The sequence below is a fragment of the Phyllobates terribilis genome, unplaced genomic scaffold, assembly GCF_046119375.1.
Source record: "Phyllobates terribilis strain yellow unplaced genomic scaffold, ASM4611937v1 Scaffold_11__3_contigs__length_659146591, whole genome shotgun sequence".
Lineage (NCBI taxonomy): Eukaryota > Metazoa > Chordata > Amphibia > Anura > Dendrobatidae > Phyllobates > Phyllobates terribilis.
Window position 1 is genome coordinate 575,609,390 of NW_027362771.1, and position 23,859 is coordinate 575,633,248.

General features: G+C 44.3%; 8 non-coding genes across 8 annotated transcripts; all 8 read right to left on the bottom strand.

The window, feature by feature from the left end:
• Positions 1-2,850: 2,850 nt before the first annotated feature.
• Positions 2,851-2,923, bottom strand: TRNAK-UUU (transfer RNA lysine (anticodon UUU)). Its single transcript has one exon. It is a non-coding gene; the product is annotated as a tRNA-Lys (tRNA).
• Positions 2,924-4,939: 2,016 nt separating this feature from the next.
• LOC141168488 (U4 spliceosomal RNA) lies at positions 4,940-5,079 on the bottom strand. Its single transcript, XR_012252224.1, has one exon. It is a non-coding gene; the product is annotated as a U4 spliceosomal RNA (small nuclear RNA).
• Positions 5,080-11,964: 6,885 nt separating this feature from the next.
• On the bottom strand, positions 11,965-12,104 carry LOC141168056 (U4 spliceosomal RNA). Its single transcript, XR_012251811.1, has one exon. It is a non-coding gene; the product is annotated as a U4 spliceosomal RNA (small nuclear RNA).
• Positions 12,105-15,861: 3,757 nt separating this feature from the next.
• Positions 15,862-16,001, bottom strand: LOC141168211 (U4 spliceosomal RNA). The gene has a single exon (XR_012251956.1). It is a non-coding gene; the product is annotated as a U4 spliceosomal RNA (small nuclear RNA).
• Positions 16,002-18,346: 2,345 nt separating this feature from the next.
• On the bottom strand, positions 18,347-18,419 carry TRNAK-UUU (transfer RNA lysine (anticodon UUU)). The gene has a single exon. It is a non-coding gene; the product is annotated as a tRNA-Lys (tRNA).
• A 3,076-nt stretch (positions 18,420-21,495) lies between these two features.
• On the bottom strand, positions 21,496-21,635 carry LOC141168057 (U4 spliceosomal RNA). Its single transcript, XR_012251812.1, has one exon. It is a non-coding gene; the product is annotated as a U4 spliceosomal RNA (small nuclear RNA).
• A 706-nt stretch (positions 21,636-22,341) lies between these two features.
• On the bottom strand, positions 22,342-22,414 carry TRNAK-UUU (transfer RNA lysine (anticodon UUU)). The gene has a single exon. It is a non-coding gene; the product is annotated as a tRNA-Lys (tRNA).
• Positions 22,415-23,296: 882 nt separating this feature from the next.
• LOC141168145 (U4 spliceosomal RNA) lies at positions 23,297-23,436 on the bottom strand. Its single transcript, XR_012251895.1, has one exon. It is a non-coding gene; the product is annotated as a U4 spliceosomal RNA (small nuclear RNA).
• Positions 23,437-23,859: the final 423 nt, after the last annotated feature.

The window sequence follows — 23,859 nt, forward strand, 5'->3', positions numbered from 1 at the left end:
GCTCCCACAGGCCCTGCCGACAAGGGTGCCGCCTCCTGGTGGTAAGTGGTAGTGGGGCGTCTGTGGGTCACAACGCCACCTGGTGCCGGTTCTCGGAGCACCCGGATGGCTCTGTCCTTGAACTGTGCAAATCCCAGATGAGGGTCCTGTAAGGCCATTGCCCGCAACTGGGTTCGGTGGGCATTGCAATATAAACCCTCTATAAATTGTTCAGTCAACAGCCTGTCCTCGTCTCCCACGCCGTCAGGGTCGGTCTGCTTAATGGCTCTCAGGGCCTCTTGTAGGTTCAGGGCATAGTCCCTTATACTCTCGTATGCTCGCTGCTTGCACCCGTAGAATCTAAGCTTGATCTCGGCTGAGGTGCGGGTATCAAAGGTGTCCCTCAGCCGGGTTAGTATCCCTGCGACAGTCCTCCCCCCAGGTGGCCAGGACTTTACCTCCCTTCGGGCTGCCCCAGTTAATTGGGCCACCAGGATGCTCACTTTTTGCTCTTCTGTGAGGGGGTACACCTGGAAGAGGCTATCCAGCTTTTCTCTAAAGTCATGCAGGGTATGTGACTCCCCTGAGTACTGGGGTAGCCAGGCCGCTCCCGGGATATAGGGCATGGTGAAAGGCATGACTGCAGCAGCGGTGGCGCTGGCGGGGGTTGAGGCAGTGAAGCTCTCCTCCGTATCCGACATCCTCCTCCCCCCTAGTGGACCGTGGCCTACCTTGCGATGATCCTCTTCCGTAGGCCGCGGCTCCGCAGTAGATCGTCAGGGTTGAGGACCTTCCGTCGCGCTCCTGTGACGTCGGCGTCTGCTGGGCTCCTTCCAGGACCTTACGCGACGTCCGGACGTGAGGCGGGGCTTCAGTTCTCGCGCGCTTTCGGAGTCCACGCCCCTCTTCTTCCCGCGCGACGTCTTCAAGATGGCGTCCAACGGCGGGAAAACTCCACGGAAGGCGGGAAGAAGGCTGAAAATGGCGCCGGATGGCGGGAATCTTCACCGATGGCGGGAAGAAGGCTGAAGATGGTGCCGGATGGCGGGAATCTTCACCACAGGTAAGTTTGAACAGTCTTTTTCAGGCACGCAGTACCCGGTGGTTGCGGGCACGAAATCCTGCCGACTACGCCAAAAGTTGACGCGCCCCTGGGCCTGTGTCGCGCTGCGTTGCGCACGCGGTAGCTTACCCGGAGCCGGATCTGTTGAGGGTTGTAGTCTCGTGGCGGTGACCCGGTCCGTGCCCAGGGAGTCAAACTGAGCGGCGATGTATCAACGGTAGATGTTGGACGACTACGCCACCCGTTGAGTACAGCTAAGGAGCTGCTGCTGCAGGGCAGACCGCTGAGGCCGGTGGTAGGATTGTGCAGCGTGATAGTATAACCCCCAACGGGAGGGGTATGGCCTCAGGGCAGCCGACGTGGATGATGGGGGTAGCAGGAACCACTCGGAGACGGTACGGTGTAGTTCAGGGTCTTTACTGGTGACAAAGATAGACCCTCCCGGAGTACTGGCTAGCGATTGGGGCCTGGTCAGTCCTTGAGCAGATGGGATCTCCCCTGGCCAGGCGGAGTTGTAGGCCTCCCAAACTAACTGTACTCTTCTGGCTACCTTGCTAGAGGCGGGTATAAGTAGCCCACGTCCCTGAGTGTACCGTGTGGTGCTCACCCGTATGGCCGGTGACTCGGGGCCTTCTAGTAGCTTCCGCTCCACGACGGCGGTGCTGGTCCCATGCGTGTGACCGTGCCTTCGGGTTTCTTGGCCAGAGGACCTGGAATCCCCTGCCTGACGGATTCTGCTGCTGGGTAGGAGTTAGTCCCCACAGCCTCGGACTCCGGGTCCGGTAAGAAATCTTCTCAGTCAGGGCGAGCTCTGCAGCTGCCAGCCCCTGACTCCTTGTAACACTGCTCCCACAGAGCTCCTGATGTTCTGTTCCTATATTTGCTTCTTTTCTCTGTCTCTACTTCTTCTCTACTCACTAACCCTGCCTCAGCCCCAGTTTTATATAGGGGAAGTTCTTCCCCTCCCAGGACTGTGCAGGAGGTGTGGCATGCATAGGATTCCTGACCAAGAGACCTCCCACCTGCTCTCAGACGTAATATCTCTATCACTGTGGCAACCAGACCCCTGGGGTGTCACATCTACACTGAGGAGAGACAAAGTCATTAGGGGGCTGTGGGAGCAAAGGATTCTGGGAGTAGATATGCTAATAACACCCCTCCCCTAAATCTGTAATGGAAGAAAGAAAAGCCCCCCAGGCTGGGGGAGGGGAGAGGGTTTATCCTCCATCTGATCATAGTGTCACCACCTCCTACTATACAGACTGTCTGCTCCTGCGTCCTGGGGGAACCTTCACTTATGTGTTAGAGGATTGCATTACCAGGGACTTCCTGATGATGGCGCTAGAGCAGCTGAGAAGCAATACTGTCATGCCGTGACCATCTAATAAGAAATTGTGATTAAATACCGCCATACCAGGACCGCATAATAACACCAAATAAAGACTGTATACCGCCATACCATGAGCACATTATAATACTAAATAGTGACGCATTACCGTCATACCAGGAACACATAATAACACCAAATAGGGACTGAATACCGCCACATAGTTCCTCTATACTGACTATCCACAAGTTCCTACTACGTGGAATATGTAACGAGCCCTCACTTATGTTCTAGTACATTACATTACATTACCAGTGATCGCCTGTTGTTGGCGCCAAGAGAGTAGCGAACGAGAACAAGGTCACCACCCAAAACTAAATGAAATCAAAGAACAGTAACCGTCGCCATCATTTGTCCTTCTCTAGATCTCTTATATCCTTTAGAAATAGTGTTTATTGGTTTCATCTTTATTAAAAGCTTCCGCCCAAACAGGGACTTGAACCCTGGACCCTCAGATTAAAAGTATGATGCTCTACCAACTGAGCTATCCGGGCTTCTGTACATGATCTCGGACACAATGACTTTCTCCTGTATTATCGGCCGTCTGCTCCTCCTTTCTGGTTACAGACTATCACCACTCACCACTATACGTTCTGTCCATTGGTTTCTACGTCCTGGAAGGGAACCGTCTCTTCTGTATTCCAGACCTGTCCCAAATGCAGAGATGATCCCATAAGACGTAACGATTGAATTGGAGGGAGGACGTCATCAGGGACTTGTAATGAACTGGGGGTAGGGGAGGATGATATCAAGGATTTATAATTAATTGGGTGATTGGGGAGGATGCTATACAGAGGCTTATAGTAAACCAGAGGGTGGGGAAGGAGGCTATAAGGGACGTATTATGAATTGGGTTGTGGGGAAGACACTAACAGGAGGAGGACGCTATCAAGGACATATTATGAACTAGGGGTGGAAGAGAACACTATACAGGGACTTTTCAATGAATTGAGGTCGGGGAGTCTGATATCAGGGACTTATGATGAATTGGAGGAGTTGGGTGGAGAATGCCATAAGGGACTTTCAATTAATTGGTGGTGGTGGGAGGATGTTATCAGGTTAGCAAAGCCCACTAGGGGTACAAGAATCCAATGAATTTAAGTAGGGGTAAGCCGGATCAGATTTCGTAAATAAAATCTCACTTTTAATATTCAAGATTAAAATATGGGTACCAATATCTCACAATGACGTATACAGATATTAAAGTGACAAAGTGAACTTGTCCTCAATTATAAAATAGTTGGATCTTACCATTAGAAGTTTTCAATCAGCAAAAACATCACACAGGAGGGAGAAAAGGGAAATAAAGTCAGACAGGTAAAGCTACGTTCCCTGTCGTGCCCAATGCAATATCTCCCCGTCCTGACAAGGACAGTGCCCGAGTGCGACCTATCCCTCTAATAATGTCCTTGTACAAACTCTCCATACGCATTTCATCAACCTGTAACGGGAGACTCCTCAGGGGAGATGAATGTATATAAAGGCAATAGATTATGTAACAGTATCACAGCCCCTTTATGTGGCAGAGTGCTGACAATAGCAGAGTGCTGACAGAGTGCTGACAGAATGCTGACAAGAGTGCTGACAGAGTGCTGACAGAGTGCTGACAATAGCAGAGTGCTGACAGAGTGCTGACAGAGTGCTGACAGCGCTGACAGAGTGCTGACAGAATGCTGACAATAGTGCTGACAGAGTGCTGACAGATTGCTGACAGAGTGCTGACAGAGTGCTGACAAGAGTGCTGACAGAATGCTGACAGAGTGCTGACAGAATGCTGACAAGTGTGCTGACAGCGCTGACAGAGTGCTGACAGAATGCTGACAAGAGTGCTGACAGAATGCTGACAAGAGTGCTGACAGAGTGCTGACAGAATGCTGACAAGAGTGCTGACAGAATGCTGACAGAATGCTGACAAGAGTGCTGACAGAGTGCTGACAGAATGCTGACAAGAGTGCTGACAGAATGCTGACAGAGTGCTGACAAGAGTGCTTTGCAGCACATGGAGCAAATGCTTCATAATCTATTCCCTTTATATACATTCATCTCCCCTGAGGAGCCCCCATTACAGGACACCATCAGGGACTTATAATGATAACAACTAATAATAGTGAATGAATGGCACTGTATCATAGACACATAATAGTATCACATAGTGGCTGAATATCGCTATACCATGAACATAATATAACAGCAAACAGTTTTTGAATACCGCCAAACCATGAAAATATAGAAACACCAAACAATGACTTTATTACCGCCATACCATGACCTCATAATAATAAAAACAACTAAAACATGACTCCATATGGAGAAATCTCCGGGGAAGCAGCTGACTAGATAGTAATCCTGTAATTGATCCCACACGTTTCTTTGCTGATTCTCTTGTCCTCAGGGAAGTGAAATGTTACTTATAATTCTCAGCCCGACATGTAACATACGGCTCCAATACAACTGTATACACGTAATAATCTCCGATAAACACTTCTTTTAATACTAACACCATTATTCAGTGTCCTGGGAGACTGTCAAAAATTGCCATGCTGACTGTATTACAAGCCCTCATGGCGGGGTATTGGGAAAAGTTTTCAACTAGCAATAATCTCGCCTCGGATAAACCTCATGGGCTATGATACTGCCACTGCGCAAAGCTGGAGGCCATCTGTGAGGAGCTGCGGCCTCCGGATCTGGGGCTCTGTCTACACTGAGGAGAGACAAAGTCATTAGGGGGCTGTGGGAGCAAAGGATTCTGGGAGTGGATATGCTAATAACACCCCTCCCCTAACTCTGTAATGGAAGAAACAAAAACCCCCCAGGCTGGGGGAGGGGAGGGGGTTCATCCTCCATCTGACCATAGTGTCACCACCTCCTGCTATACAGACTGTCTGCTCCTGCGTCCTGGGGGAACCTTCACTTATGTGTTACAGGATTGCATTACCAGCGACTTCCTGATGATGGCGCAAGAAGAGCAGCTGAGAAGCAATACTGTTATGCTGTGACCATATAATAACAAATAGTGATTAAATACCGCCATATATTAACCCTCCCTATCGATCCTACCTTCAAATTATCTGCTAACCTTAAAGGTTCACATACTTTTGTCACTCACAGACATGTGAGATTGGATTATTTTCTTTAAAAAAAAGTGTAAAAGTTTAATGTTTTGGACTCATTTGATTTGGTTCTTCATCCACTTGTGAAAAGCTGATGTCGTTTTAGGTCAAATTTATGCAGAAATTAGGAAAATTCTGATGTGGGGAAAAATACTAAGAGGGTCTCATAATGAACTGGGGGTGGGAGGGGACGCTATCAATGAAATAGGGGTGGAAGAGAACACTAAACAGGGACTTATGATGAATTGGGGGTCGGGGAGGCTGTTACCAGAAGCTTCTAATGAAAAAAAACTAAAAAATAGTGACTGTACCATAAACACCCAATAATACCAAATTGTGACTGAATAATACGACAATACTATGAACACACAAAAGCAAATAGTGACTGTAACACCGCCATAACATGACCATACAATAGCACCCCAAAACCATAACATGACTCTATTTGGAGTAATCTCCAGGGAAGCAGCTGACAAGATATTAATTCTGTAATTGATTCTCCATATTTCTTTGCTTAATCTTTTGGCCTTAGGCACTGGCGTACCGCCAATGGCGGCAGGCCACACCACTGCTATGGGGCCCCTTGAGCCGTGGGGCCGCAACGGCCCATCACTGCAGCAGGCCCTCACCGCACTGTGCCCCGTCTCTGCCCGTTAGCACCAGTACTGCCCGCCCACACAAAATAATGGGGGTGGAAGCATCTACTGACTTGCTGATGGCCGGAGGGGGGACCTAGTGCGAGCAATGATGATGGTGGAGGGAGCGTCAGCAGACATTTCCACCCCCATCATTCTTGCTCGGTGTCTGACGTGTCAGAACAGCGGGCACGATGACGTCATTACAGGGCGCCCGCTGCTCCTAGATGTCCGGCGCTTCCCACTGCACGCTGAGGAGACCGGATCATCAGGTGGAACTAGGAGAGGTGAGTACTGTATTTTTTTTTTAAATCAGTGACCGGTGGCCATAATACAGTATGAGGAGTGCATTATACTGTATGTAGGACCATGGGGGTGCATTATACTGTATGGAGGATCATGGGGGTGCATAGTACCGTATGGAGTAACATGATGGCGCATACTACTGTATGTAGGATCATAGGGATGCATTATATTGTGTGGCGTACCATGGGGGTACATTATGCTGTATGGAGGACCATGGGGGCACATTATACTGTATGGAGGATCATGGGGTGCATTCTACTGTATGGAGGACCATTGGTGTGCATACTGCTGTATGGAGGATAATGGGGGTGCATTATATTGTATGGAGGATCATGGCGGTGCATACTACTGTATGGAGAATCAAGGGGGTACATACTACTGTATGGAGTATCCGATAAAACATCACATAGCATTCGGCCATGTTCTACGACAGTGTGAGCGAGCCCTTAGAGTCAAGGAATATTTACATGCAGATGATGATATTACTCTCCAAGTGTATATTTTTTTAAGCGAGTTCATAGTAAATGCTTTGCCTTTTTGACATGTGATCAACTAAAGAACAAGAAAGATTTAGGACCTCCCCTATAGAGAAATGGAAAATAGTTTGGAGGACTTGCATGTCCTTTTTTATTTATTTATTTATTTATTATGAGAAAATCATAAAAGATCCCGTTTTTTAACCATGCTGTGACTTTCTGCTGAGGGAGAGGGAGAGAGCTGCCCTATTCAGAGTCTGTAATAAGACCTGCTGACAAAAGTGTTGAAGATACAGTCTAATGTGAATTAACAATGAAAAAAAGTTAATTTCACAAATGGCTTGTATTTTCTTAATACAAACTTTTTTTGTGTTTACAGCTCCTTTAAAGGGAATCTGTCATCAGGTTTTTGCCACCTAATCTGAGAGCAGCATAATGTAGGGTTAGAGGCACTGATTCCAGTAATGTGTCACTTACTGGGCTGCTTAGTGTTGTTTTGATAAAATCAATGATTTGGCAGAAGGTAATTATCACTAGATGACTAGTAAGTTCTGTAGGACCCCACCCCCATCACTGATCAGTAGATTTCTGTGTACACTGAGCATGGGCAGAAAGCTGCCAATCAGTGGTGTGGGCGGGGCTATACAGAGTGCAGCATTCAGAGAGCTGCTAGATCTGCAGCAGATAAAACGGTGATTTTCTCAAAATGACAACAAGCAGCTGAAAAAGTGACACATCGCTGGAATCAGGGTATCTGCCCCTATATTGTTCTGCTCTCAGATGAGGCAGCACAATTAATATTGTGCCAAATTAATTTCCCGTGAACTATCACATGATCTATCACAGGGGATCATGTGACATGTCACGTGATAAATCAGGTGGGGGGGGCCCGTGCCTTCTAATCTGCCCGGGGCCCTTGCTACTCTTAATCCACCCCTGATTGGAGGGGTTGAGTGGAGAATGCCATAAGGGACTTTTAACCCTCCGTCAGGGGCAATATGTTTCATAACGAGTTTAGGGGCACAGGCTAGAAAATTGGCTATATTTTCCTTTTTTTTAAATTTCAATGCTCTAAAAGTGATCAGTTACCTTAATAGGAATGTAATAAATGAGAATCCACATAATCAGGTGGAAAAAAAAAATGTTTACTAACCAGAAAAGTAATATGTTTCAAAGTGCACACATTTTGCTACTTGCAAAACAAACCCGACAGTTTTCTTCAAAAACTATTAGTAAACATAAAATTTAGATAAGCAAAATAAATTATAAGGTTGCTGAAATAGTACTGTACTCAAAATCAGTTACTATCAGATGTTAGCGGTTCACCTGTAAAAGTACACTTGCAGAGCAATGAGCATGATTTGCAGATCATTTCTGCATGAGACAGGCAAATAGCATTTTTGCAATTTTTCCATGCATAATTTGAGAGTCTCCTGAGTCCTGTGCAGGTGTTGCATCTCTGTCTTTTGGGTGGTGGGGGAGCTGGTGATTCTTCGCGTTCATGTTCTGTGCGAAATTTTCTCAGCCGCATTTGCATGCTAGAGGGTATTCCAATTGTTTTCACACTTCTTCTGCGAAGCTCTGCAATGACCAGTTCATGAGCCAATGATTTAGATAGAGTCTTCTACGCTGTGATCCCAGCTGGTTTCCTATGTAAATAACGAGAGAATTTATTCCTGCCTCATTTAGCATAGTGAAAAAAATTACCATTGGCCAGCGCCTGGCATTTCTACACACGCTGAAAGTAGCACACATCTGATCTGCAGGGTCTACACCACCCTTGGTTTCGTTGTAAAACGTTATCATTTCCGGCTTATTTTGTGCTTCAGACCGAGGATCGATCACATCATCATCATCATGAAGAGAGGATACAAGAATAACATTTTAGTTCTTGCGTGGGACATAGGACACTAAAACTTTCCCATCACTAAATCCAAACATACTGTGGTATTGTTCTCTCCCTTTCACATTGATAAACTGTGGCGGCAATTGTGTTTTATTTTTTCGCACAGCACCCACATATGATATATTTTTGGATTTCAAAAAATCAATCAAACCCACATCAGTAAACCAGTTATCTGCAGTTATATTCCTCCCCGAACCATACAAAGGCTCAGCCATTCGCTTTCCCACCTCACTCGGTGTGTTGCTTACACAATATGGACCTGCTGGCTGTTTCCCCGCATAAACTTCCATATTGTAGGTAGAAGTAATCCTGGAGTCAGCAAGGGAAACATTTTTTAGCCCATATTTGTTTGGTTTAGATGGGATATATTGCCGAAAGCCACATCTACCACGAAATCCCGGGAGCATTTCATCAATAGTGACATTTTGACCTAGACAATAGCTTTTTTGACAGGTTTGGACAAATTTTTCAAATATCTCCCGAATTTTTTTCGCTCAGTTCTGGTACTTCTGTCGTCAAAACGAGGACACCGCATTATAATTTTGAATCTCTTTCTATTCATTACCAAGGAAAATTTCTCAATGCCGTCCCCATCTCTACCCCAGAGCTCCTCCAAACTCTGTCGGTTTGCCCTATAGGCGCCTGCAAGATATAGCAAACCAATAAACGCCCTCAGTTCAATTACATCAATAGGGTTGACATCTCGCTTTCTAATGAAACTGTCCCTTATGGTGTCCATGTACTGATTTGTATATGTCACAATTGTGACCAGAATGTCATCAGTGAATAAACAGTTCCAGCATTCCATTTCATTTTTAGCATTCCATTCCTTGCAGTTCCTATGACACCTGGAAGGTGGCTCAAAATGTTATGCGAGCGTGTGTGAGAACGTTTAGGGGGTGGCTTTTTTATCCATTTTGTTGTTTTATCTTTGCCCAAATAATATGTTTCTATGTCTTGAGCATCCTCCGCACTCTCTCCATCTTGATCTGTATCAGACACATCTGGACATTCTTCCACATCATCTTCTGAATCAATGTCACTTTCTTCCCCTAAATCTTCTAGCTGTAAGGGGTCTGTCTCATCATCATCAAGCAGTATATTTTGCACTTGCTCAACATGAAGGGCATTTGACAAGTCAAATATTCTCCTCGCCATTTCAGAAGAAAAGCTGAAGCAAGAGAGAGAATATGTGTTAGGGCGCCATGTGCCTGAGAAGCACACTCTTATTTCTAACAAAACCTTCTATGACAAATCCACAAATTTAGCACTAGCTATTCATAAAACAAGCTAAAAAAACAATTGGGATGAATAAAAACAGCAAATACTAACCGTCAAAGGTGTGACGCATTCAGGGGCTGATATCTGATCTCCTGAAGCTCTGCAGCACAAGAGGCTTCTCAGGTTTCACACAGCCTTTAAAGTTAGGAAGGTACTGGGAGGAGGGTGTTTCCCAGACAAACCACTGAAAATAGAGAAATGAAACTGAGTGAGCTGCGCCTGTCAGATCAGATGCCCCTGACGGAGGGTTAATTAATTGGTGGTGGTGGGAGGATGCTATCAGGTTAGCAAAGCCCACTAGGGGTACAAGAATCCAATGAATTTAAGTAGGGGTAAGCCGGATCAGATTTCGTAAATAAAATCTCACTTTTAATATTCAAGATTAAAATATGGGTACCAATATCTCACAATGACGTATACAGATATTAAAGTGACAAAGTGAACTTGTCCTCAATTATAAAATAGTTGGATCTTACCATTAGAAGTTTTCAATCAGCAAAAACATCACACAGGAGGGAGAAAAGGGAAATAAAGTCAGACAGGTAAAGCTACGTTCCCTGTCGTGCCCAATGCAATATCTCCCCGTCCTGACAAGGACAGTGCCCGAGTGCGACCTATCCCTCTAATAATGTCCTTGTACAAACCCTCCATACGCATTTCATCAACCTGTAACGGGAGACTCCTCAGGGGAGATGAATGTATATAAAGGCAATAGATTATGTAACAGTATCACAGCCCCTTTATGTGGCAGAGTGCTGACAATAGCAGAGTGCTGACAGAGTGCTGACAGCGCTGACAGAGTGCTGACAGAGTGCTGACAAGAGTGCTGACAGAGTGCTGACAGCGCTGACAGAGTGCTGACAAGAGTGCTGACAGAGTGCTGACAAGAGTGCTGACAGAATGCTGACAAGAGTGCTGACAGAATGCTGACAGAGTGCTGACAGAATGCTGACAAGAGTGCTGACAGAATGCTGACAGAGTGCTGACAGAATGCTGACAAGAGTGCTGACAGAGTGCTGACAAGAGTGCTGAAAGAGTGCTGACAAGAGTGCTGACAGAGTGCTGACAGAATGCTGACAAGAGTGCTGACCGAGTGCTGACAGAGTGCTGACAGAATGCTGACAGAGTGCTGACAAGTGTGCTGACAGAGTGCTGACAGAATGCTGACAGAATGCTGACAAGAGTGCTGACAGAGTGCTGAGAGTGCTGACAAGAGTGCTGACAAGAGTGCTGATAGAGTGCTGACAGAGTGCTGACAGAATGCTGACAGAGTGCTGACAAGAGTGCTGACAAGAGTGCTGTGCAGCACATGGAGCAAATGCTTCATAATCTATTCCCTTTATATACATTCATCTCCCCTGAGGAGCCCCCATTACAGGACACCATCAGGGACTTATAATGATAACAACTAATAATAGTGAATGAATAGCACTGTATCATAGACACATAATAGTATCACATAGTGACTGAATATCGCTATACCATGAACATAATATAACAGCAAACAGTTTTTGAATACCGCCAAACCATGAAAATATAGAAACACCAAACAATGACTTTATTACCGCCATACCATGAACACATAATAACAAAAACAACTAAAACATGACTCCATATGGAGAAATCTCCGGGGAAGCAGCTGACTAGATAGTAATCCTGTAATTGATCCCGCACGTTTCTTTGCTGATTCTCTTGTCCTCAGGGAAGTGAAATGTTACTTATAAATCTCAGCCCGACACATGTAACATACGGCTCCAATACAACTGTATACACGTAATAATCTCCCATAAACACTTCTTTTAATATTAACCAACTACTCAGTCTCCTGGGAGACTGTCAAAAATTGCCATGCTGACTGTATTACGAGCCCTCATGGCGGGGTATTGGGAAAAGTTTTCAACTAGCAATAATCACGCCTCGGATAAACCTCATGGGCTATGATACTGCCACTGCGCAAAGCTGGAGGCCATCTGTGAGGAGCTGCGGCCTCCGGATCTGGGGCTCTGTCTACACTGAGGAGAGACAAAGTCATTAGGGGGCTGTGGGAGCAAAGGATTCTGGGAGTGGATATGCTAATAAACCCCTCCCTTAAGAAGAATTGGTAGCAGGGAGGATGGAGAACATTTTTCCAGCGATGTTGCTGTGTGGGGCCACATTTCGTTATAATTTGTGCCGAGCTGTAGGAGCTTTTAACGGTACCTTTTTAGGGTACGTATGATGTTACAGTCGCTTTTTATATGCAGGAACCAAAAATTCTATTTTTTTATTTTTTTGTTACTGTTTCTTTACATTTTACACTATTTGGTGTTAAATAATTGCGTATTTCAATAGATCTAAGGTTTATGGGCCCAGAAAAATAGTAGTTTTATTTCTAGGTAGTGGAGGGAGATAATGCAACAGATGTCTTAGAGAGAAATTGTAAAATCCATAAAGATATCTCCAGACATGGGACATATCACCCTCACATTGAACATATGGGATTAATTATAACTGGGGAAGTGAGAAAGAGCTGAACATTGAAGTAGGGACTTCCTGCTGTGAGCAGGTAATTACATTAAGGCCACGTCCCCACTATCAGTATTTGGTCAGTATTCGGTCAGTATTTTTTCTCAGGAGTGGGAGACAAAACCAGGAGTGGGTGATAAATGCAGAATTTATGCACTTATTTCTATTATACCTTTTCTCTGATTGTTCCTCACCTGGTTTTGGCTCCTACTCCTGAGAAAAAATACTGACCAAATACTGACTAAATACTGATAGTGGGATCGTGGCCTTAGGGATCTGATGGGAACCAGCCAACAAACTTAGGATTCTTATGCTCAGAGGCAGAGAAGTATAGGGGCTTCCTCTGTTCATGGAATTATCTCAGACACTCAGGAGCCAGTGGTCAGTGATGAATATTGGGGTTGCATCAATCCGATATTTATGGGAGAAATATTTTCAGCGCTGTAGCGAAAGGACAACCAGAATGCATTCACTCACATCATGGTAAGGCCATCCGAACCCCTCCAACTTAATATCATTCCGATGGATGATGCTATCTGTGCCATGTTTCATCTCTATAGAAAGGTAAAATCGTGATAGAAAACACAATAATATCTCCCACCTGGGACCTCCAGGGGCAAAGATATGCTGAAAGTTGGAAATCTCGTAAACTTCTAAAAGACCTAGCACATCCCATGACAGGCTCCCATATAAGCTCACTGAGGGGAGGCATGTGCGGGTAACCTTGATCTAATAAAAAGCAAAGTTTGGGTTTTTAGTATTTGTCAGTTCTGGAAGACACAGTACTCTGTGATTCTGTCTATTGCTCTAAGGAATACTTTCTTCCACTAAGCTCTGATTCATTTCCATGATTAGGTTTAGTACTTTTCTCTTATTATCCCTTTTATTTTATGTAATTGAATATATACCATATTGTTTTGTTCCCCTTTTGTATCATCTTTGTATATTTTTATAAACACTGCCTACCTTTCTGGATTTATATATTTTATTAACTATATAAAATTTAATATCGCTGTTCCTCTGGCTCTGTAAACCGCAACCCTGAAGCCATACGCTATCTGTAAAGGGTGTCCAATCAGAGGTGGTGGCAGCGAGCAGTGGTTCCCTTTTGTTATTGTGGAGCTGGCAGTGACCATACGGGGGGTATATATATATATACATGTATATATACATATACATATATTCCATGCGTTGGAATTGGAGGTGCATATACCGTACACTCACTGTGAGTTCCTCAATAACCGGCCTTGTAGTAGAAGCAGCTGTGGCCTCGTCCATCACTCGTCAGTCTATTGTGTAATTGTCCTGACCATAAGAGGCAGCTGAGTTGCATCCCCTGACATCTGGTGGCAGTGATCGAATCTGTATGGTCTCCCAGAGGAATAACAACATGTGTGGTGATAATCACAACTTGAGAATGGGATCGCTAGGAGCACAAATATGGCGACAACACAGAATCATGAGCACGAATATGGCGGCATCAGACACAAGAGTACAAAGATGGAGGCCACACAGTATTATCAGGAGTACAAACATGGCGGCACCAGAGCCACCACAAGAGTACAAAGATGGCAGCTGCACAGTATTATCAGGAGTACAAAGATGGCGGCACCAGACACACCACAAGAGTACAAAGATGGCGGCAGCACAGTATTATCAGGAGTACAAACATTGCGGCACCAGAGCTACCACAAGAGTGCAAAGATGGCGGCACCAGAGCTATCACAAGAGTGCAAAGATGGCGGCCGCACAGTATTATCAGGAGTACAAAGATGGCGGCACCAGACACACCACAAGAGTACAAAGATGGCGGCCGCACAGTATTATCAGGAGTACAAAGATGGCGGCACCAGACACACCACAAGAGTACAAAGATAGCGGCCGCACAGTATTATCAGGAGTACAAAGATGGCGGCACCAGACACACCACAAGAGTACAAAGATAGCGGCCGCACAGTATTATCAGGAGTACAAAGATGGCGGCACCAGACACACCCCAAGAGTACAAAGATAGCGGCCGCAGAGTATTATCAGGAGTACAAAGATGGCGGCACCAGACACTCCACAAGAGTGCAAAGATGGCGGCCGCACAGTAATATCAGGAGTACAAACATGGCGGCACCAGAGCCACCACAAGAGTACAAAGATGGCGGCAGCACAGTATTATCAGGAGTACAAACATTGCGGCACCAGAGCTACCACAAGAGTGCAAAGATGGCGGCACCAGAGCTACCACAAGAGTGCAAAGATGGCGGCCGCACAGTATTATCAGGAGTACAAAGATAGCGGCACCAGACACACCACAAGAGTACAAAGATAGCGGCCGCACAGTATTATCAGGAGTACAAAGATGGCGGCATCAGAGCCACCACAAGAGTACAAAGATGGCGGCACCAGAGCTACCACAAGAGTACAAAGATGGTGGCACCAGAGCTACCACAAGAGTGCAAAGATGGCGGCACCAGAGCTACCACAAGAGTGCAAAGATGGCGGCCGCACAGTATTATCAGGAGTACAAAGATGGCGGCACCAGAGCTACCACAAGAGAGCAAAGATGGCGGCCGCACAGTATTATCAGGAGTACAAAGATGGCGGCACCAGAGCTACCACAAGAGTGCAAAGATGACGGCACCAGAGCTACCACAAGAGTACAAAGATGGCGGCCGCACAGTATTATCAGGAGTACAAAGATGGCGGCCGCACAGTATTATCAGGAGTACAAAGATGGCAGCATCAGAGCCACCACAAGAGTACAAAGATGGCGGCCGCACAGTATTATCAGGAGTACAAAGATGGCGGCACCAGACACACCACAAGAGTACAAAGATAGCGGCCGCGCAGTATTATCAGGAGTACAAAGATGGCGGCATCAGAGCCACCACAAGAGTACAAAGATGGCGGCACCAGAGCTACCACAAGAGTACAACGATGGCGGCACCAGAGCTACCACAAGAGTGCAAAGATGGCGGCACCAGAGCTACCACAAGAGTACAAAGATGGCGACCGCACAGTATTATCAGGAGTACGAAGACGGTGGCCGCACATTATTATAAGTTGTACAAAGACGGCAGCATCAGAGCCACCACACGAGTACAAAGATGGCCACCACATTGCACAACTGAAAGCACTATCATGACAAACTCCAACCACAAAGCTCACAGATTGCTATTTGCACACCACCCATCCTTAGTCTGCTCTTTACCACCTATTCAGTCTCCTGGGAGAATATCAAAAATTGCCATGCTGACTGTATTTCAAGTCATCATGGCGGGGTATTGGGAAAAGTTTTCAACTAGCAATAATCACGCCTCGGCTAAATCTCATGGGCTATGATATTGCCACTGTGCAAAGCTGGAGGCCATCTGTGAGGAGCTGCGGCCTCCGGATCTGGGGCTCTGTCTACACTGAGGAGAGACAAAGTCATTAGGGGGCTGTGGGAGCAAAGGATTCTGGGAGTGGATATGCTAATAACACCCCTCCCCTAAGTCTGTAATGGCAGAAAGAAAAGCTCCCCAGGCTGGGGGAGGGGAGGGGGTTTATGCACTGATATAATACCGTTATACCATGAGCGCAGAATAACACAAAGTAGTGACTAAATACCAACTTACCATGATCTCATAATAATGCCAGACAGTGAGAGAATACTATCTCTGGGCTCGGCCTCTCCGATCATTTATAGACACCCGCATCCTGTGTAATACCAGGTCCATCAGGTGGTCGAAAAGGGATGTTGTAATCTGTGGCCCTATAGAGGCCACAATGTAAGGAACTGTACAGGTGACCTAGCTGTGGCACCATCAGAGGAGATCACCGCTAGTCCTCCATGCTGAGCCTCCTCCCATAATATTAGGCCTGTTGTGCTGTATATTATATTATATCACCTATATATCATGGAGTCATTTCAACATTTTTTATTCAATTTTATTAAAAGTTTCAGCCTGAAAAGGTACTCGAACCCTGAACTAAAGATTTAGGACTATTTCAGGCTGGACCTAACTCGCTTCCATTAGCCTCTGAGCACTTCCAAAGAGTGAATGCAACCACGGTCTCTTATAAGAAGGTGCATAGACAGGTTTTTTAAGCCCTTTTACAATGTAACCACTGCAGCCAATCACTAGCCACAGCAGTAACCAATGTGAATGGAGACTGACAGTAGTGATCACACTTCTGTACGGCCAAAATAGGATGTACAGAGATGGGCTGTTTCCTATTTATGGAGGCGAATATTAAGCAATTGCAGGTTTAAGTCCCCTAAGGGGACTGATAAAAATAAGATCATGCCCATCTGTGCGTCCAGAATAGGATGTACAGAGGTTGCCTGTATAGAGGTGAGTATTAAGCAATCGCAGGTCCAAGTCCCCAAAGGGGACTGATAAAAATAAAATCACTCCCCTTTTACCAATATGTAAAAAAATTAGCACATTGGGTATTGCTGGGTTTCTAAATATCTGAACTAATAAAATATTTTTATCCCAAATGCTACAAGCCGAAACCGAAGAAAAAAAAATCTAAATGGCAGAATTGCAGGGGAGGTTGGGGGAGGGGTCATGTCACCTCCCAAAATAAAGTGGAATTAAAACAGATACGAAAGTCATATGGACCCCAAAATGGTACAATATAGACTACACCTCGCCCCGAAAAAAACAAGACCTCGCACAACTCTAACAACCCAAAAAATAAAAGTTATGGCTCTCAGAATATGATGGCTGAAACAAGATATTTTTATTTAAAGCAGTTTGATTTTTTTTTTTTACAGTAAAACAACTATATAAAATGTGACATCACGATGATCGCACTGACAAGTAGAAGAAAGTTATCAGGTCATTTTTACAGCAACTTGAACGCCAAAAAATCAAAACTCAAATAACAATGGCGGAATCAAAACTTTTTCATTACTTGGAATTTTTCCCACTATTCAGTATATTTTATGGCAAAATGAATGCTATCATACAACACTAAATCTCGTCCCGCAAGAGATGAGCTCTCATACAGCAACGCGGATGGAGAAATAAAAATGTTGTGGCTTTTAGAAAACAGAGAGAAAAAAAAATAGATTGGCCACTTGTTTCATCGTCAGCCTGCAGACAAGTCAGATCTCCCACCTCCACAAAATAGGAAAGCACATCTATTATAACCACATGATTCAGTCTCAAAAATGCAACTACTAGTTTATAGCAATTTTTCGGAGTTACAAAAAACAGCGCCACCCCTGTGAACAGGTTGTTTGTGGTATTGCAGCTAGGCCCTATTCTCTTCAATAGAGCTGAGCAGTAATACCAGACTTAATCGGGTTTTTGCACCATCCAGAAATTTCTAGACAGTTCTTTATGGGTTTTCAATGTGTCCATAAACCATGTTCTCTGTTTGTGACTTTCGAAAAGTTGTTCAGAAAAAAAATAAAAATCAGGCTGGCGGCTCCGGACACAACTCTGGACTAGTGTGGAACAGACATTTTTTTCTAATCCTTGACAAAAACTGACCAATGTGACTTCTGACTAATTAACGAATCAGCCTCGGGTTATTTATACTTACCCGAAATCTGTATAAAGCCGGGTCTTCCCCAAGGTGATCCAAAAAGGGACGGTGTAATCTGTGGCCTATGGATGCCACAATATGGGAAACTGTGCAGGTGACCTTACATACATATCATGCAGTTGTTTGAAAAAAAATGTCATGAAATTTTATTAAATAACAATTCTGCCCAAACGGGGACTTGAACCCTGGACCCTCAGATTAAAAGTCTGATGCTCTACTGACTGAGCTATCCAGGCTCTGTGGAAAACATAGGAGTGGTAAGATTTCAGTGTGGAACTAACAACAACTAACACTTTGTATTATATAAATACATTATTTCTTGCACCTGGGAAGTATGAAGGGATCTATACTGATACCATATATTACATGCACGCTCACTGAAGCCCATAGGATGAATGCCTCCTTGGACCTGCCAGGGTCAGTCACAGAGGTTATGTTCCCTCTGTAAGTGACCTAAGGCTGCACACCATAACTACTGATGTGCACAGCTCCCGCCTGCTTTGTGTGCCCCCTATGACTGATCCTGAGTAGCAGGAAACATCCGATGTTCAAGGGGTCACCTACGCAGTCACACAGTAATACCATTTGAAGCCACAAGGCCGAGCGCCATCTCTGCACAGTTCCCCGTCACTTCCGCTCGGACCATACACATAACATGAGAGCAATAAGAGCCTGTACTATGTGCAACAAGAGCCTGTACTATGTGCAACAAGACCAACATAATGGAATGCCAACATGGCAGCAACATAAAGAAAATGCATAATATTTAGTCTGTCTCTTATAAGAAGGTGTGTAGACAGTTTTGTTTAACCATTTTACAATGTAACCGCTGCAGCCAATCACTAGCCATAGCAGTGACCAATGTGATCATAGACTGGCTGCAGTGATCCCACATCTGTACGGCCTAAGAGGATGTTCAGTGACTGGCTGTTTATGAAGTATGGAGGCGAGTATTTTTTCAACTTTTTAAAGGGTTTTTCTATTATTAAGTTTTCTATCTCCGTAGGCTCGCCCAGTGAAAATAATAATAAACTGTGTTTTCCTCACCCCCCGATACTTCCGAGCTGCCTGTCTGTCATTGCTTCCCGTCCTGTCAAGAGGCTGCAGCAGTGATGCCACAACTTGTGACCACTACAGCCAATCACTGAGGTCGGCATCAGTCTGGTGATTGGCTGCAGTGGTCACGTTCTGTAGTTGTGATGTCTCGCCAGCAACTTGTCAACAAAGACCAGAGGAAGCGACAGGAAGGCAGCGCTGGATATTAGGAAGTCTGGTGACATAGAGACGTTTATCCTCTGAAACACTTTGAAGATTTCTGTCCTGGACAACCCCTTTAAGGTGATTAGACCGGATCATAGTCAGCTGAAAGGCTCCATGTACATCGAAAGAGACCACGGCTCTCTCCCTGTGGGGTCTGTCCTCTAACATAGGTTGGGTCTGTGATTCCCCTTCCCCCATCACTTGCGGTTTTGTGTTTTTATCACACACTTTTAGTGTTTTTCTTAATTTATTTATTTTTTCTGTAGAAAAGTCTGTGTGACCCCAGAAAGAAACAGTTGCTATGAAAGTCTTTGGTGTCCATAGCAACCAATCACAGAGCAGCTTTCATTTTACCAGAGCTGTGTAAGAAATGAAATCCGGACCGTGATTGGTTGCTATGGGAAACAAAGACAACCACCGGTGCAAGCTCTGATCGCTGCTGTTCAACCCTCTGACAATGTCTGACAGCGGCATGTAAATGGTCGTGATTTGTCTGCACCCATCTCGACCCCCCAAATTCCCACCCACTCCTGCAATGTGATTGCATGGTGCCGATGGGTTACCATGACAGCCGGGGGTCTAGTGAAGGCCCCTGTCACCGCTATGTTTGTACATACAAGTACAGAAAACTTCACCTAATAAATACTATTCATTGTCCAAAAAAACGAAAGTGCTTTACAAACATGTACTGTATTAGAAATCATGGCTGCTTTCTTCCAAAAACAGCGCCACTCCGGTTCACAGGTTGTGTGTGGTATTGCAACTGAGCTCCATTTACTAAAATAAAGCTGAGCAGTAATTCCAGACACGACCCGTCCATAACGGCGGAGCTCCGTCCAGAGGAAAGGTTTATCTAAGACCGGTTTCACAAATCTGCGGTCCACAGTCTGGGTGCGATCCATGATGTACGGAGCGGCTGCGGGTCTCTTATATCAGGCAATCGCAGGGTTAAACCCCGAAGGGACTGAAAAAAAAACAAAGACATTTAAAGAAAAAAATTAAAATTATATATATATTGAATAAATATATTTAAATAAATCGTATTTTCTCAGTTTAAGAAGAAAAAAATAGATATACATATCATATCTATATTTAAATACATATTATATATATATCATTTTATATACATATATTTAAATATATATTAGAATATTTAAAGAAAAAATAAAAATTATGTGCATATATATATATATATATCTATATATAATCTTTAACATTTTTTAGATTTTTCAAAAAATGTTCATATCTAATATTTATAATATTTAAAGAAAAAATAAAAATATATTTATATATACATATATATCCAAAAAAGACAAAGGCAGCAGCACTCCATTGTTCAATATAGGGTGAACTTTTTCAAGCTGGAAAAAGTTTCACATTTTGAACGAAACGTTGCCCTGACGTGATGGGTCAATAAATCCCCCTCTATTGGACTATGGAGCGCTGCCTTTGTCTTTGCTGGACGTCTTGAGGTTTGGTTTTGCCTGTAAGGCGTATTTAGCACCCAACTGTTTTTGTAATAACTTTGCTAGTGCTGCACCTGTATTTTTCTAATTATATATTCATATAAATAAATATAAATATATATATATATATATATATATACACACACATATGTACAGTATATATAGAATTTTTTCATGTATTGTTTTACATTTTCTGATATGTATATATATATATACACACATATACTATCAGTACTATTTTGGGGTCTATATGACTTTTTTATCTCTTATTATTCCATCATATTTTGGGAGGTGACCAAAAAAGTCCCAGAGAATTTGCCATTTACACTTTCTTCTGTTTTGGTGCACGCCGTATATAATAAATAGCATTTTATATATGTACCCAGCGATAACAAATGTGTTAATTTTTTATTTATTTTTGGAAAAGTGGGTGTTTGATCTTTATACACACAGATATATATATATAATTCTTCCCGCATGGAACAAGTTCTCATTGGCATAGAAATATACCTGAAATGTTATAATTTCTAGAATATTGATCCTACAGCACATGGCCGATTTAGATCTATCACAACCACCTATTCAGTCTCCTGGGAGACTGTCAAAAATTGCCATGCTGACTGTATTACGAGCCCTCATGGCGGGGTATTGGGAAAAGTTTTCAACTAGCAATAATCACGCCTCGGATAAACCTCATGGGCTATGATACTGCCACTGCGCAAAGCTGGAGGCCATCTGTGAGGAGCTGCGGCCTCCGGATCTGGGGCTCTGTCTACACTGAGGAGAGACAAAGTCATTAGGGGGCTGTGGGAGCAAAGGATTCTGGGAGTGGATATGCTAATAACACCCCTCCCCTAAATCTGTAATGGAAGAAAGAAAAGCCCCCCAGGCTGGGGGAGGGGAGAGGGTTTATCCTCCATCTGACCATAGTGTCACCATCTCCTGCTATACAGACTGTCTGCTCCTGCGTCCTGGGGGAACCTTCACTTATGTGTTACAGGATTGCATTACCAGGAACTTCCTGATGATGGCGCAAGAAGAGAAGCTGAGAGGCAATACTGTCATGCCGTGACCATATAATAACAAATAGTGACTTATAACCGCCAAGCCATCAGCACATAACAGAAAATAGTAATTAAATACCGCCATACCATGACCACATTATAATACTAAATAGTGACTGAATACCGCCATATAGTGCCCTCTATACAGACTGTTCACAAGTTCCTATATTACATTACCAGTGATCGCCTGTTGTTGGCGCCAAAAGTGCAGCTAAGGAGAACAAGGTCACCACCCAAAACTAACTGGAATCAAGGATATTACAGTAACCGTGATATTTTCCTGAACAGTCGCCATCATTTGTCCTTCCCTAGGTCTCTTATATCCTTTAGAAATAGCGTTTATTGGTTTCATCTTTATTAAAAGCTTCCGCCTGAACAGGGACTTGAACCCTGGACCCTCAGATTAAAAGTCTGATGCTCTACCGACTGAGCTATCCGGGCTTCTGTACATAATCACTGACACAATGACTTTCTCCTGTATTATCGGCCGTCTGCTCCTCCTTTCTGGTTACAGACTATCACCACTCACCACTATACGTTCTGTCCATTGGTTTCTACGTCCTGGAAGGGAACCGTCTCTTCTGTATTCCAGACCTGTCCAGCAATGCAGAGATGATCCCATAAGAGGCAACGATTGAATTGGGGAGAGGACGTCATCAGGGACTTATAATGAACTGGGGGGTAGGGGAGGATGATATCAGGGACTTATAATGAATTGGGGAGAATGCTATACAGAGGCTTATAATAAACAGGAGAGTGCGGGAGGACACCACAAGGGACTTATTATGAATTGGGAGTGGTGTAGAATGCCATAAGGGACTTAGAATAAATTGAGTTGTGGGAGGAAGATACTTAGAGGGTCTCATAATGAATTGGGGTTGGTGGAGGACGCTATAAAGGACATATTATGAACTAGGGGTGGAAGAGAAAACTATACAGGGACTTATGATGAATTAGGGGGGGGGGGGGGTGGCAAATGCCATAAGGGACTTTTAATCAATTGGTGGCTGAGGGATGCTGTTATCAGACACTTATAGATAATAACTAATAGTGACTGTAATACCGCAATACCATGCCCACATAACAAGAAAAAAACAACAACATGACTACATGGAGAAATCTCCGGGGAAGCAGCTGACTGGATAGTAATCCTGTAATTGATCCCGCACGTTTCTTTACTGATTCTCTTGTCCTCGGGGAAGTGAAATGTTACTTATAGTTCTCAGCCCGACACATGTAACATACGGCTCCAATACAACTGTATATAGAATTACTCCAGTTAAACAGCAATAACTCTTCTTCTACTATTAACCACCTATTCAGTCTCCTGGGAGACTGTCAAAAATTGCCATGCTGACTGTATTACGAGCCCTCATGGCGGGGTATTGGGAAAAGTTTTCAACTAGCAATAATCACACCTCGGATAAACCTCATGGGCTATGATACTGCCACTGCGCAAAGCTGGAGGCCATCTGTGAGGAGCTGCGGCCTCCGGATCTGGGGCTCTGTCTACACTGAGGAGAGACAAAGTCATTAGGGGGCTGTGGGAGCAAAGGATTCTGGGAGTGGATATGCTAATAAACCCCTCCCTTAAGAAGAATTGGTAGCAGGGAGGATGGAGAACATTTTTCCAGCGATGTTGCTGTGTGGGGCCACATTTCGTTATTATTTGTGCCGAGCTGTAGGAGCTTTTAACGGTACCTTTTTAGGGTACGTATGATGTTACAGTCGCTTTTTATATGCAGGAACCAAAAATTCTATTTTATTATTTTTTTGTTACTGTTTCTTTACATTTTACACTATTTGGTGTAAAATAATTGCGTATTTCCATAGATCTAAGGTTTATGGGCCCAGAAAAATAGTAGTTTTATTTCTAGGTAGTGGAG